General features: G+C 40.6%; 1 protein-coding gene and 1 non-coding gene across 4 annotated transcripts in view; one reads left to right on the top strand and one right to left on the bottom strand.

Annotated features, from left to right (window-relative positions):
• FNIP2 (folliculin interacting protein 2) overlaps window positions 1–16,111 on the bottom strand; it is a 139,005-nt gene that overhangs the window by 99,779 nt on the left and 23,115 nt on the right. The gene's annotated exons all lie outside the window — the stretch shown is intronic.
• On the top strand, window positions 11,981–12,087 carry LOC111554170. The gene has a single exon (XR_002735167.1). It is a non-coding gene; the product is annotated as a U6 spliceosomal RNA (small nuclear RNA).

Consider the following 16,111-nt stretch of genomic DNA (forward strand, 5'->3'; position numbering starts at 1 on the left):
AGATGGGTAGTGGAATCACCATAGTCACTAAAAAATACCCATGCTTACATCTTTTCTGTAAGAGAAGGGACTTGACTCCGCACACCCACCAATAACCCCATTTCTCTTACTTAGAAGCACTTACGAGAAACAACTTTCAGATCAATACAATTCTATCTCCTTATAGTACACAGTAAATTAAATACAAAATTATGTGAGATTTTGAAACAGGACTAAAGTTTCAAACCTGTTGTCGAGTTCCGTGTGGTCAGTGCTCCTGTCTACCCCGGCGTGTTTTTTAATCTTTGTGCATAAAAGCGCCCTGCAAATCCTCCCAGCACCAGGAACGGCATCACTCACACATCTGGCAGAGTCTTGCCAGTTCCCTGGCTGGTTTGTGGTCTTCGCTGTGCCGCCACACATCTCCTGAGCGGTTTAATGTTCTTCCGGTTTTTCCTGACCATCAACATGGACTTGGAGACAAATCCTGAAGTTCCTTTGTTATGTGAGGAATATTCCGTAATGATCAGCAGTTCTAAACAATCATTTCACTCCCTTTACAGTATGTAAGAAAAGCTACCTGGCAGCAGCGCACTAATTTCCCCTTTCACAGGTTAAAAAAAAAAAAAAAGGGTGGAGCATTCATCTGTTACGTAAATTAGGCCTGCCAATAATTTAGGAAGTCAGATCCATCTATCACATCATAAAACACGCTGTCTGCAATCCTATTACAAACATAGACAAGTCCTACTTTTGTTCCTAAGCTTACACTCCAGTTAGCAAAGACAAGACACTTAACAGGTTGAGCAGCTTGGACTGACTCACTCCATCTGTGCTCCCTAGCTGGAGATTATGTAGTAGTCGATTAATTGGTCACAAGACCTGTTCATATGGCTCTGGGCAATGCAGTGACTTGCCTTCAGCTGCAAGGTTGCTCTGACATTGGCCACACCACCCTCTTAATGGCTCTCATGTGAGCCAGTGTCAGCTGACAGGTCTTAACTCTGCAATCTTGCAAAATTCTACCCACAGCAAGTGAGGGATGGTTACCCACAACAGCCAAATGTAGGACTTCATGTATAGATGACAAGGGGAGGTGGGACGCAGATTAGGGATGTATCCTTGCTTTAATACAAGAAAAAAAAGTAATGATAACAAGCAGCCATAAACCCTCAGAACTCTTGCACTGAATTCCTAGGCATATTCAAATGAGAAAGCCCAACCTGAGGACAAAAGCAGCTCAATTTTGACTTCTGACACTAATATTCTTCATCTGAAAAAGGAGAACAATGCTACAGAATCAACAGGCTTCTGTGGGTTCACAAAGAAAACATTTATCTTTTATTAGAAATAAAAATCAAGATCCTTGGAATACAGGTCAAATCTTTACACACAAAACTACAAGGGATTGCCCCAATTCTTTTCCTTTTCTTAGTCCTGGAATTTGGTGAAGAAAACATTAATGGATTCCTAAAATCTGATGAACCCTTGTCTGGTCCTTGGGCTTCAGCAATTTGTAAATGTACCTCTGTACTAGGTTGCTGCAAAAGTAATTGCGGTTTTTGCCATTACTTTTAATATATGGTATCCATACATTTCACTCCACAAGTGTGAGAAAAACTAATGTCATGGCAGGGCCTTCAATTACCTTCAGACATTCTTATATATATAATCCCTAAAATTCCTTCAACATGAACTCAAAAAATAGCTGAAATTCACCCTCTCCTGAGAAATAAAAATTGCAACACACGTATGACAACTTGAATTCTCTGTGGCACATGCTAAATTGATAAAATCAAGATAAAACTAGATTAGAAGAAAATGAATTCCTTTTCCCAAGAAGAACACATTTTGAGCTTAAAACTTAACTGCCATGGCCACTGATCATGAGTTCTTTCTTCCCATAAACTGCCTTTAAAGCCACTTTCTCTTTTTAACAGAGAACTAAAAGATTACTTATGCAAGCACTATAAAAAACACTTGTAGATCATGCCTATAATTGCAGTGTTTTGAGAGGTCAAGGCGAGAGGACTACTTGAAGTAGGATTTAAAGACCAGCCTGGGCAACATAGCAAGACCTCATCTCTACAAAAACTTAGAAAATGAGCCAGGAGTGGTGGCATGCACCTGTAGTCCCAGCTACTCAGGAAGCTGAGGTGACAGGATCACTTAGCTCAGTAGTTCAAGGTTGCAGTCAGCTACGACCGCACCACTGCACTCCAGCCTGGACAACAGAGAGAGACCCTGTCTCCAAAAAAAAAAAAAAAAAAAAAAAAAAAAGTGAAAAAGTGTATAATACTTCTCTTATGATCCTAACTAGATTATAAATTCTTTGCATATTAGTCTGGATCTTGACATTCATTTTTGTACCTCATGCAGGTTCCTTATCTATTTCAGATGTCCAACAGATGCTTTCCAATTGGTTTAATAACACTAAATATTTGCATTAAAACTATGATATGGGCCAGGCGCAGTGGCTCACGCCTATAATCCCAGCACTTTGGGAGGCTGAGGTGGACAGATCATTTGAGGTCAGGAGTTTGAGACCAGCCTGACCAATGTGGTGAAACCTCGTCTCTACTAAAAAAAATACAAAAAAATTAGCCAGGTGTGGTGGTGGATGCCTATAGTCCCAGTTAGTCAGGAGGCTGAGGCAGGAGGAATCGCTTGAACTCAGGAGGCAGAGGTTGCAGTGAGCCAAGATCGCGCCACTGCACTCCAGCCTGAGCAACACAGCGAGACTCCATCTAAAAACAAAACAAAACAAGAAAACTATGATATGAATCTAACTGTCACAAGCAGTGTGCTTCTTTCATAGTCAGATAGTCAGATGCATACAGTCTGATCAGGAGGTTGCTTGTGCACTCACACTCCAGTTCTCCCTTTCCCTCGTTTACTACAGCAAAAGTTCCCACAGAGGCTTTTAATATCTTGTGATTACTCCAATCAGTGAGACCAACATGATATCTTAACAGAAAGGATTTTTAGATTTTTTAAAAAGTGAAAATGCCATTTCCTCTGTTACTCGGCTAATAAGCCTTAATTCTACAGTTCAAAATCTGATAAAATGTAGTAAAGTAGAAATGAAAAACAAAACCACAACTATTATATTTAAAGGGGGATATCTCTATATGACTTCAAATTTCCTTATGTTTAAATAGGAGCTCTACAATTTCTTAAGTGGAAAAAGCAGAATTGTACCATCACAACCACTCTTCTGAGACATGAGAGCAACTCAGAGAGTAACTAAGAGGAGGTATGTGTAGATCTTTTATGCTTAAGAGTCTGTTCTCTCCCTCAATCCAGTCTCCCTTTTTTCCTCAATCTTCTCTTTCCTAAAATGGAATCATACACTTATAGAGGTATTCACATTGTTATTCATTATCATGCTGGGTGCCTGCTCTTAAATATTAAATACTATGCATATTACAATTTATCATCCACCGTATTTGTAACCCTACACATGGCCAAGTTATCTATTTCCTTTCTACAGTTCATCCATGTATCATAGAAAATAATTCAGGCTATCCAAAGTTTACACATTTACAAAAGTGTCTGCAATCACTGACTAGACTCCCACATTCCACATGCAGTTCAATAGGTTGTTGACTGGAGCTGCTGCTGCCACCGCTGCTACTTTCACAATACGGATGAACTTTTTCTAAGACACTGGAAGGGAGGACCACAGAAGTATGAAAACATGATGAATCCATGTGGTATATGTAAGGAAGGGAGACTATTACTTTAATTTTTTAAAGCTGCTACTTGTACTGTTTCCAATCTGATATACCAGGTATTAAGTGGTCCTACAGAAGAGTGCCAAGTTTAAGAATCAATAAATAGCACAGTATCATTTAGATCATCAAAGGCAAATATCTGGTACTCAAGACCTGTTTTCTCTGTGGCCAAAATCTCTAATCAATCACAACTCTGTCTCCTGTGATGCCAGACTCCTCTCCAGAACCTTCGGATGCAGTGCTGCCAGGACCCACCTCCAATCCAAGATTCGACATCTGAGAAAAAGCCCATTCCCATGCCTAATTTAGAGTTGGGAGAATTAGTCATGAAAGTTTCTAGGTAAGTATTCATGCATTTCTGTAATTCCTTGACGTTACATTCTTCACATGATGAAAAGGCAATGATCATGATATGTAATGAAAAATTAACTCAAAAGCAACAATTGAGAAACGCAGTCTGGAGGAGAAAAATCTAAGACTTAATACAGCTCCCTAAAAAGTCCATTCTAATTATTCTCATTTAATGAATCTTGCAATAAAGAATCTTTCTCCTCTCACTATATCCAATCTTGAAAGAAAAAAAAAAAACCCATTCCCTCTTTCTCTGATATTTGCATTACATTAATGAGAAAAAATGGAGAAATAAATACAGGACGGGAGGGAGTGGGGGAGGTTTAAGATCCACAGCATCACAAGTGATCCTCCTCTTTATCAGGGTAATTCCTTATCTTCCATAATGCCTTCTCCTTGCACAAGAACAAATGATCACAAATCTTTCTACCAGAGACTTCAAAGCATGGTCTCAGAAAGACACAAAAAGGTTATGGGATGCTGTTTCTTGATCCCAGTACTGGTACTGTGAACACACAGCAAACCGAATATGTACACTGTTTTGTATATTACAATTCGATCAAAGTTTATTCAAAACAAAATAGGTCCTCCTCCTAGCCTAGAGCAAGCAGATTAAGGTAAGGGGGTGTGACAGCTTTTTTGAAGCAGTCTACTTTAGGGGAATGGGTTTTGGAGACAGATCCAGGATCGGAACCAAGTCTGTCAATACTTGGCTGTTTTCAGAAACATGACCATGGATAGTTCCTAATAGCTAGCTAAGCAGCAGGCCATCCTCACAATACCAGTTCAGTGTGCGATCAAACAATAACATACCTACCCTAAGGCCATCTAAACTCATCTGATGAGCTCAGTGCTAAGGAAATTTGTCAATATGTACAAATTCAGTCATATAGGGTAGAAAATACTGGTAGTTAGGCAGATCCACTGAGTGCTCTTTTATGTGCCAAGCGTTGTTCTGTGTTTCATTTAACCACAGGAAGTAGGCAGTAGTAATATCTTCTCTTAACAGATGAGGAGAATGAAGCACAGGAAGGTTAAGGACCTGGCCCAAGGTATATGGTTTGTCAGTGGCAGAGCCAGGCCTTAAATCCAGGCATCCTTGCTCACGAGCGGGCCCACCCTGCTCGTCCTCATACCACGTCTGCGCCTGACCACTGGGACAGATCTGGGAAGGAGCAAAGGAGGAGGCAAGTGGATATCACTGACTGATAAGTCAAATTCTTTCTTCTACATCTCATATTCTGTGCCACCTAAAATGTTTAGATTTTCACTAATTCGGTCCTCTGAGGACAAGGCCCAAGTCATGTGCTTTGTGAGTGACTAAGTATCTTGTCGGACACCTTGCCATGAACCCTGCCCTACTCACTCACCCCTGTAAACAATCCCTGTGCAGAAGCCGAGCACACCAGCCCCCACCGCCTCCCCAGGATTCTGCTCTGCCCTCTACTCCCAGTCCAGCACTTCAGCTAGGGACAGACTCCTAGCAGAGTGAAATATATATATATTTTAATCCATACAAAGTTAGCTTAAATATACAATAAAAGTCAATCAGTATTATTGTTTTGATTTAAAATGTGGAACTACCTGGGAAATAATTTAACTTTCAGATCCAGATCAAAGTTACATGGAAATTCAGGAAGATGTGCAGTTCCTAATTATAATCTAGATGATTTTCTACTCCCATGTCTCCATACTTTAAAAAGCAAAGCATTTGGCACCCAGAGCACAGAGAAAAGCACCCAATAACTCAAAGAATCAATGAATGAGTGGCACATCTTCATAAAATCTGTGAAACATAGAAAATTCTTATGTTAAATAAAAAGAACGGGATAAAAATTGTATATGCAGTTTGATAACAAGTATGCTTTTAAAAACTAAATGTAGAAAAAGGAAATATCAGAAAACAGAAAAAAGAAAGGGTAGAAAAACAATATCAGAATGCTTTTGAGTAGCCACGATCAGGATGCTTTTTAAAAATTCTTTTATATTTTTGAATTTTCTAATAATAGGCATGTATTATTTATAAACAATGGGTAAAACTATTTTTTTAAAAAAATCTTGCCATTAATGGTCACTTGATTTCCTTAATCTGTAATAATTCTGCAAGCTTTATTTCAAGAGAATTGTCAGAGGCAAAACAATCTCTGACGGCTGAAAGGAAAAGCAAAGCACTCCCCCTGGAAGGGTGCAATTTGACTCACACTATTTTTCCTTCAACATAATTGCTATCATTAATATTTTATAAAAACCAGCAAAAGTATATAGCCGTAGCCATTACCCTCTTAAAGTATCTTAAATAAAGCTTCACAATTTCCCTTTATTTGGAAACTTTGCTTAGTACCAAGCAGCAATGCAATATACATAACAATGAGAGGAATTTTTGAAGTACACATATTATACGTTGTTTTGAAAAAGTGCTACTGAAAGGCTAACTGACCAGGTACCAGCATCCAGACAATACAGAGATAAGGAAAAGAAAGTGAAGGCTCCAGGAAATCCCCAACCTGATAAACGAAACAGCGGCCCAGAAGAGTTACAATAAAGCTGTGTTTGTAACTATTTCATTTCTAAACGTTTACACCAAAAAGAGGGGGCCAGGTCAGGCCGGCAGTGTAACTCTCCACCCACAAGAAAAGGCACTGCGTATCTATTTGTCTCCGTAAAATGATTCAACCTTCCTAGAATCAGGGAGATAACTGGCAATTTGGACAAAGACTTTCATGACTTTTTTGTTTAAAGTTCCAATATCAGAACTCAATCTACAACCTATTTTCCTTATGTATGATTTTTACAACCCATCCCCATGATTAAATTATAATCATAAAATCATTAATTCCCCTGAAATCAACAGCAGCTATGGGATTATTTTTAAGACAGCCAAAAGTTAGAAACACATCAGCAACAAAATATTACATAACTTTTAAAGTTTAACTTTAATTTCCAGCCAGGTTGTCACTAGCATTCGGACCTATGAAAGGTATCGGTAGTCCAGAGCTGCTTAAGAAGTTGGAAGCTGAGCTACTGGGTTGGGGCCATCATCTCAGTAATCATTCACAGATCTCTCATTCTCTGCAAATCATGTGATCAGGACACCGTGTTATCAAGTAAGGTAGAAGGTGTCTGGAAGAGTTCTTGCAGAAATTCTTATTTAACACATTTGCTTACTCTACCTACTTCACAGAAAACTGCTCTATGGTAGTGCCGCTTTTCAGTGCTCCCAATCTCCACATCGGAACTAAAATTATTTAATTCATGAGACGCATGTCTGAAAACTACCTAGCAGACAATTCTTGGCTATCTCCAGCTCCCTTCCATTTGGATGTGCAGCCATAACATAATGAAGTCTTCTGTTAATGCTTTGGAACTTTCCGTTGCTGATGCCTGGATTCCTCAGCAGGCAATGCAGAACTGTACAAAGTCCAGTCCCCTAAAGTGCTGTCAGTATTGAGAAGCAGCAGCTCACATGCCCAAAACTACTACTGACAATTTAGCCACCTCATCGGCATGAAGGTAAAACCTTCTCATCATTCTGTACCTTCTCATATGCCTTGCACTAACCAACTACACACCTCTGTCCCACACTAGACTGGTCTCTGTTTTCCTGGAGAGGAATGTTTTTGTGAAAAGGCTTCTCTCTCACATTTACAACATTTTTAAGCATGTATAATTTTTAACATTTGTAACATTGAGATACAACTATTTAACTCACAGAGGAATAAAAAATCCATTCAGACTACTGTAAATGGCATCATACAAATACATATTATTATTGCCATTAGGGTAATTCTGGAATTACTACGAGTTATTCATTAATCTGTGTTATAATTACATAAGCCACCAAATAGAATTAAACAAAACAAAGAACATCTGACATTCTTCCAGTTTACAAAGGCATTTCATTGCTTTTGTAGAATAATTTATGAACTCGCTTTTAAAACGTGCTATCTAAAGACTTCAAACTCCACTCATTTCATCTTTTCAAACATTTCATGTGCCAGACCCTGTTCAGGTTGCTGATGATACATGAACCAAACCCCTGCCACCTTTATGAAGTTTACATGATAGTGGCAGAAGAAAATCAATAATTCAGAAAAATATTCAGTGTGCCAAAACAAATGGTGAGTGCTATAGCAGAAGATGAAGCAGGGGAAGGGTAAGCAATAGGGAATATTCAGTGGGAGGGAAACTTACCTAATTATCCATCTCTTACATGGAGAGTGAAGACTTGGATTAAGAAAAAATCTAGAAGGGCCAGGTGCGGTAGCTCACGCTTGTAATCTCAGCACTTTGGGAGGCTGAGGTGGAAGGATCACTTGAGTTTAAGAGTTTGAGACCTGCCTAGGCAACATAGCAAGACCCTGTCTCTATAAGAAATTTAAAAGTAATCAAGCATGGTGGTACATGCATGTCATGCTAACTACTCAAGAGGCTGGGGTGGGAAGATCACCTGAGCCCAGGAGTTTCAGGCTGTGGTGAGCTATGACCACACCATTGCACTTGAGCAACAAGGCAAGACCCTGTCTCTGAAAAACAACAACAACAACAAAAACTTAAACAAAAACAAAAAACTCTAGAAGCTTTGGTCTTTCAAAAGCTGTCAGTGTAAACAGTTGTAAACAGGATAAAGAGGAAAATTAAATTAGTGTGTCAACAGTCTCAAAGCAGATGTGGTGATGGAGTAAAGGTCTCCCAAGGTGTGGGAGAAGGTCTTGCCAGAAGGCCCTCTCTTCTCTCAACACTAGTGATAGGGAGGCTGGGCAAGAAGTTTTCTCTGGGGCCCGTGGCACTCCTGGCTCCCTCTTACCTCCTGCCAATGGAGAGACGAATGGAGAGACGGCAGCTTCCATCACAAATTCCACTGCTACCACCATAATCCAAGCCTGGTGGATCTGGGGTTTTGTTTGTTTTGTTTGGTTTTGAGACAGGGTCTTGCTCTGTCACCCAGGCTAGAGTGCAGTGGCAAGATCATGCCTCACTGCAGCCTCAACCTCTAGGCTCAAACAATCCTCCCACCTCAGCCTCCTGAGTAGCTGGCACTACAGGCATGTGCCACCATACCTGGCTAATGTTTGTGTTTTTTGTAGAGACGGGGTTCCATCATGTTGCCCAGACTAGTCTCAAACTCCTGGGCTCAAGCAATCTGCCCGCCTCGGCCTCCCAAAGTGCTGAGATTATAGGTGTGAGCCACCATGCCCAGCAAAGTCCAGTGTTTTGCCAGGACTACCGTAATAGCCTTTGTACTGGTATCCCACTCATTTTGGCCTGCTACAAATCCATTCAATGGAAGTCAACGTATATAACAGAATAACAAAGTTAATGAGAATTACTAAAGGAAATCTATGGAGAGGTTAAGTTAGTGACAGTTCTCCTTCGGTTTTGGTTTGACAGGCAAAAATAGTGATACCTACCCAAAATATAGCTAAAATTAAAGGTTTCCCATGCAATACATTTATTGCTGGTAAATTAAGTGAGAAAGACTCTTAAAGTGCTCTAAGAGTTCTAATAGCCACAACGACTAAGAAAACTGCTTGGGAGTTGACAGAAATCAATTTAGGAGAAGAGAAAACTGAGAATGAAAGACTGGGAAAGGATATCCAGCTCTGAATCAGCAGACTCTCATTTCTCTGAGTCAGTTCCTCATGATCAGGCTGAGTACGAGGAACTCAGGAGACGCCAGCCATCAGCACATAGTCACCGTCAGCAAGGTCCCTGCTGAGAGAGGGTGTCATACCAGGGAATAGAACCTTCGATGAGAAGGCAAGAGCTAAGTCTAGTTCTGGCCTAGTCATCCACTACCCATGTGACTTTGGGGAAAGACACTAGACTCTCTGGGCCTCAGTTTCCTTAACCATAAATAGACAAGGATTGTTGGAGATGTTAAATGTGAGCATTTGAAAGTCCCTTTGAAAAACCATAAAACTCTAGACAAGTGCGATGTGTTAATTTTTATATACACAAGCCCAAAAGTACTCACTGTCCTATTTGAGGTGCTAAGCTCATAGATGATTGCATGGTGTTTATACAACATGAAGCCAAGATAAGTAACTCTGGCCACAATGGTACCTGGCAAATAATGATTTTACCCAAGAAGGTCAATCACCTTCCCACCCCATCTTCCCTCCCCCAAAAGCATAGCCAATTCTCTGGAAGCTCCAGGCAATTAAACACTCTGAGATGGACTCATCACAAAGTTCCTTGGGAACAATAAGGTCTAGAACAAATTAGCGCAACAGTTAGAAAATTATATCTGTGAAACAATTATCTTTCAAATTAATATCAGGTATTCTCTCTTCCACTCATAAATCGCCTTTCAACCCCCCACATATCCTCAGTCACATCAATTTCCCCTTCTAAAGTACCCCGCATTTAACTTTACAAGCTGAATCCTCTAAGTTCTTTTAGGACCCAAACCAAGGGCCATCTGCTCTACAAAAACTTCCCAAATGGTCCCTTCCTGAAAATGTTTCAATATTTGTAATAGGAAGACAGAATGGACTCTACAAATAACGCCTCTGAAGGATCCTCTACCTTTCTTGTAGTTCAGAAACCTCCCCAACTACAACCATGGTTCAACTTTCCCCTTGGCTATACTTTGGAACAACAGTCACTGTGTCTACACATTGCCACCAACCACGGTTTAGGGCAGCGGTCCCCAACCTTTTTCGGGACCAGGGACTGGCTTCGTGGAAGACAATTTCTCCATGGACTAGGGGTGGGGGATGGTTTCGGGATGAAACTGTTGCACCTCAGGTCATCAGGCATTAGATTCTCATAAGGAGTACGCAACCTAGATCACCTGCATGCGCCGTTCACGATAGGGTTTGTGCTCCTGTGAGAATCTAATGCCACTGCTGATCTGACAGGAGGCAGAGCTCAGGTGGTAACATCAGCGATGGGGATCAGCTGTAAATGCAGATGAAGCTTCGCTGGCTTGCCTGCTGCTCTGTGTGGCTGGTCTGTGGCTTAGGAGCTGGGGACCCTGGTTTAGGGAAGAATACCTTCAAGTCATGCACAATTGCCATAACAGAACATGTGTGGAAGTGGTGTTTCCTCAAGGTAACTTTGGATCTGCGATCTTTAATAATTTTCAAAGTTTAGTGCTTTAGCTGCTATTAAAAAGGTATTAATCTCTCCTTACATCTCATCAGATACATCAGAATGTAGATGCCAGTTAGGAATTCCTGAGCCAGATGATGAACTTCAAGGACATGGACCACATCTTTAATTTCTTTTGTGTTTTGCTTGTGCAGTTAATACTAACACTGAGCAGAGATCAGGCAGTTAGTAAGTAGTTCTTAAACTAGGTCCTTTTAAATGAACCTCTTTTCTATCATATTTACCAAGGCTGCCTTGCAAATAGCTGTTCACCTAAGTTCTGAAAATAGTCACTCTCTCAGGGACAACAAAACCTCATTATACCACGGCTCGATGTGACATAGATTCAAAAGCTCCTTTGAGAAAGAATTGCACATTTAAAAATATGACTGCATTTGATTCGTCCAAAATCCAAGCTAATGCTAACCCTGATACCAATTCTTAAAGGGATTCAGTTATATTCCATCCAGGAGAACTGACATAAATATTGACTTCATTTTATTTATTATAGAAGAATTTCCCAGGAAAATGAATAAACTGTTAGGAGAAGGGTGTTTAGTACTTACGACAGTAATCCTTTTATTTACAAGGGATACATTCAGGTATACTAACAAGTTCGAGAGGATTAATGTAACTGCACCCAAGACTTCTCTTTGGAAGTATATCATTTAATACAATCATTTTCAAATTATTCCATGGAAATCCAAAATATCACTCAAAGAGACAGTGCTGTTCAACAGAAAGATAATATAAGCCTCAAATATAATTTTAAATGTTCTAGTATCCATATTTAAAAACTGCAATAAGAAACACGTGAGGTGCTCGCTTTGGCAGCACATGTACTAAAATTGGAATGATACAGAGAAGATTAGCAGGGCCCCTGCACAAGTATGACATGCAAATTCATGAAGTGTTCCATATTTTTTAAATACCTAGGTGACAGGTTGATAGGTGCAGTAAACCACCATGGCACACGTTTACCTATGTAACAAACCTGCACTCCCTGCATATGTGCCCTGGAACTTAAAAAAGATAAAAAGAAAAACACATGTGAGGGCTGGATGCGGTGGCTCACACCTGTGATCCCAGTACTTTGGGAGGCCGAGGCTCCCTTGGAAGGATCACTTACTTGAGTTCAGGAGTTCAAGACCAGCCTGGGCAACATAGGGAGACCCTCTGTCTATAAAAACAATTTTTTTTTCATTAGCCTGGCATGGTGGCACACTTGTAGTCCCAGCTGCTTGAGAGGCTGAGGCAGGAGGACTGCTTGAGCCCAGGAGGTCAAGGCTGCAGTGAGCCATGATCACACCACTGCACTCCACCCTGAGCCACAAAGCAGGACCCATAAACAAAAAACAAGTGAAATGAATTTTAGTATTTTGTTTAATCCAACACATACAAAATCTTAATTCAACATATTATCAATATTAAAAATTAACTTTCTCACAGAATATTTCACATTCTTTATTTCATTCTAGGTCTTCAAAATCCAATGTGAATTTTATACTTAGAGAATGTCTCAGTTCTGGCTAGCCACATTTCAAGGGCTGACTAGACATGTGGCTGGTGTTTACTGAACTGGGCAGCACAGTTCTAGACAACTCTTCACATAAATCACAATAGTAGGGCACAAGTATGATTTGCCTCTGTTCCATTTACAAACCCCACCACAGCAACCAATAGAAGGGGTATGAAACCTAATCCAGTGGCCAGTAGGAAAGCTTGGAAGGCTGGAATCTGAGTGTCCAGAATTGTCAGTGAAACTTCAAAGACAGTCAGGAGGAAGTTGACCTAGTTCCACAACCCCCCATGCAAACAGAACTGAGAGGAATCATTACCTCTATTTATCAAACCATAAGTAAGCTCATTCGCCAATCTTAAATGTCATAATAATGAAAATCACATGATAAGGGAACTGAAAACTGAAGAATTATGAGATAATAAAGACAACTCTGGAAGTATAACATCCATCAAACTCTGTAGAACAAAAAGCATCTTATAGCAATTAGTCAAACTGAAGCAACTCTTGACTATTCACTCCTGTCCTTCCCTCGTCTCCCTAAACCTAATCAGTAAACAAATCTTGATTCGTTCTCTGCATCTTTCCATGGTAAAATGCTGTGGGTCCTGTAACTGAAAAAGTACACTGTATTCTGTGTAGTAAAGAACCTGCCACTCATGTGATACTTTGCATAGGCCTCTTTATACCTGCTTTTACATCTGGACATTTAGGATTCCAAAATCATGTCTCAGGGTTCTTGCAATTTCTGGAAATTTGCGCAGACAGCTGCACCTTGTCGGCATACTCCAATTGTCTTTATCAGCACTCTGGGTCCTCTGACCTAAGTATCCCTATACCACCCCCTAGAGCTCAAAGTTCCCATGAAGGGTCTATCCAAAACCAAATGTGTTGTTCTCTGCCTTCTTTGATTGCCCTCATTTCTACCTTCCCCCATTTTCCAGCAAGACTTTGACTATACCCTCTGATCCTTGCAGCTGTAATTATTCCCTGCAGGCCTGCCCTCTGACTTCACACAATCTTCTAGTCCCTTGATAACTTCCTTTATCAAACCCATCCTGACTTCACCTCTTGATCTTTCAAAGCCAATAAGTCATCACTTTGATTCCCTACCTCATTCTATCCCTCAACTGGACTGGCCTCCAAAACTCATCCTAGGGTGAAGCCACCCATTTACCTTCTCCATTCTAAGGCTGCAGAGTGCTGCAGAGGGCTTCCACTGTGCAGTCCATTCTCATTCTGTGAAGCAGTTATGTTCTATAGAGTCACCGTGACCACTGAATTAGTGAATACTGAACCACTGCTTCTAGGGGGAAATAAAGGGTTAGGTTCCTGAAAGCCTCTGATTACAACATTTTCATCAACAGATTAATACATACCTTGGTTTATAGTGTATATGTGTTTCTGTTAAAGATATCCTATTTAATGTACATTGTTGCTTCATTAACACTGAACTCATAGCCAACAGCACTATTAACTCATGCCTGAACAAAGCTTACCTAAATATACTGTCTCTGTAAGGCACATCACAGCTTCTTACAGTAGGACCACTAGACAGCACTTCAGCACTATACACAGGGACTAAACAGTGACATTACCAAGAAGCAGCAAAAAACAAAAACATTTAAAAAAGCACTAAATTCACTGTGAAAAGGACACTTGTTTATAGCAGAAGAGCTGATACAGGACGGCAGAGGGTTACCCTGTTTGACTTCAGCTGGGAACATGCATGTAAAGTGACTCAAATATTTTGTCACTCTGCATATGTCCATGAGTGACTATGAAAGTGCTGAGAGTATTGATTTTGTGGTTACAAATTTTGGTAGGTAGGTGAATTTACTAATAAGGAATCTGCAAATAATGAGGACTGTACTTAGTACCTGATGTGTGTGGGTGTGTGTTGAGACAGAGTCTTGCTCTGTCTCCTAGGCTAGAGTGCAGTGGTACAATCATGGCTCACTGTAGCTTTGACCTCCTAGGCTCAAGCAATCCTCCTGCCTCAGCTTCCCAAGTAGCTGGGACTACAGATGTACATCACCATGCCTGGCTAATTTCTCCAGATCTCCATTCTCTGGATCTCGTTGTCTGTTATCCCCTAAGGACAGTGTTCCTGATATCAGCTGCCCCTACCACCATGTTTTACCTAGTTTCAAGCCTTCTGTATATGTCACGCTTGCACTCGAGATTCCTGATGTACATAACCCTCAGACTGCAGAATGCCAAATGTAGAGAACACATAGCAAATGAAACACTGGGTCATTACTGACAGTCTTATCGGACCATCTGGGCAGGGAGGGATTACCCTCTGTTGTGGCATTCCGAAATAGAATTTCTTGCACATCAACAGTAGCTGGTTGTAAATGGTAAAATTTCTGGTATTACAAACATACCAACATGAAAACTCTCTTAGGATTCTCAGTGCAGGCTGGGCACAGTGGCTCACGCCTGTAATCCTAGCACTTTGGGAGGCTGAGGCAGGTGGATCACTTGAGGTCAGGAGTTCGAGACCAGCCTGGCCAACATGGAAAAACCCCGTCTCTACTAAAAGTACAAAAATTAGCCCCAGGCGTGGTGGCAGGCGCCTGTAATCCCAGCTACTCGGGAGGCTGAGGCGGAGAATCACTTGAACCTGGGAGATGGAGGTTGCAGTGAGCCGAGATCATGCCATTGCACTCCAGTCTGTCTCAAAAAAAAAAAAAAAAAAAAAGATTCTCAGTGCAGAAGGAACATCTAGCGTGTCTGTAGGCACTAAAAATAAAAATGAAGTTATAGAGGGGATTGGAAGCAATACTGCCTGAGAGAGATGAGCGAGAAATCACAAATTCCCATCATAAAATTCCACCTTCTCATGTATTGCTACCCCCTCCTCCACCGACCTTGTTACCCTCACCCCTCTCTCTCCATTCCATTAAACTAGGTTAGGTTTTCCGAAAACTGTTTAATTCTAATCATGATAACCTGGTATTTATTTTTGGAAAATCACCTGCAAACAAGATGGAAAGACAAGAATTTTGAAATTATGAGCACAAATATAAAAACAACTTTAAAATGTGTATTTAGCATCTAACTCTCCAATTAAAAAGATACAAATCCAAGAAAGTGCTAAGTGAAAAAAAAAAAGAAAATTAAAGGTATCTACTACTAAGCTTAGACACCTAAATCATCTAACAAACCTTTACTGAGCACTTTAATAATGTATTTTATTTTACATTTTATTTTAGAGACAGGGTCTCACCGTGTCACCCAGGCTGGAGTGCAGTGGTGCGATCATAGATCACTGCAGCTCGGAACTCCTGGGATCACGTGGTCCTCCCACCTCAGCCTCCTTAGTAGCTAGAATTACAGGCACGCATCACCATGCCCAACTGATTTTTAAAATTTTTTGGAGAGATGGAATCTCATTATGTAGCTGGTCCCAAACTCCTGGCCT

The sequence above is a fragment of the Piliocolobus tephrosceles genome, chromosome 3, assembly GCF_002776525.5.
Source record: "Piliocolobus tephrosceles isolate RC106 chromosome 3, ASM277652v3, whole genome shotgun sequence".
Classification (NCBI taxonomy): domain Eukaryota; kingdom Metazoa; phylum Chordata; class Mammalia; order Primates; family Cercopithecidae; genus Piliocolobus; species Piliocolobus tephrosceles.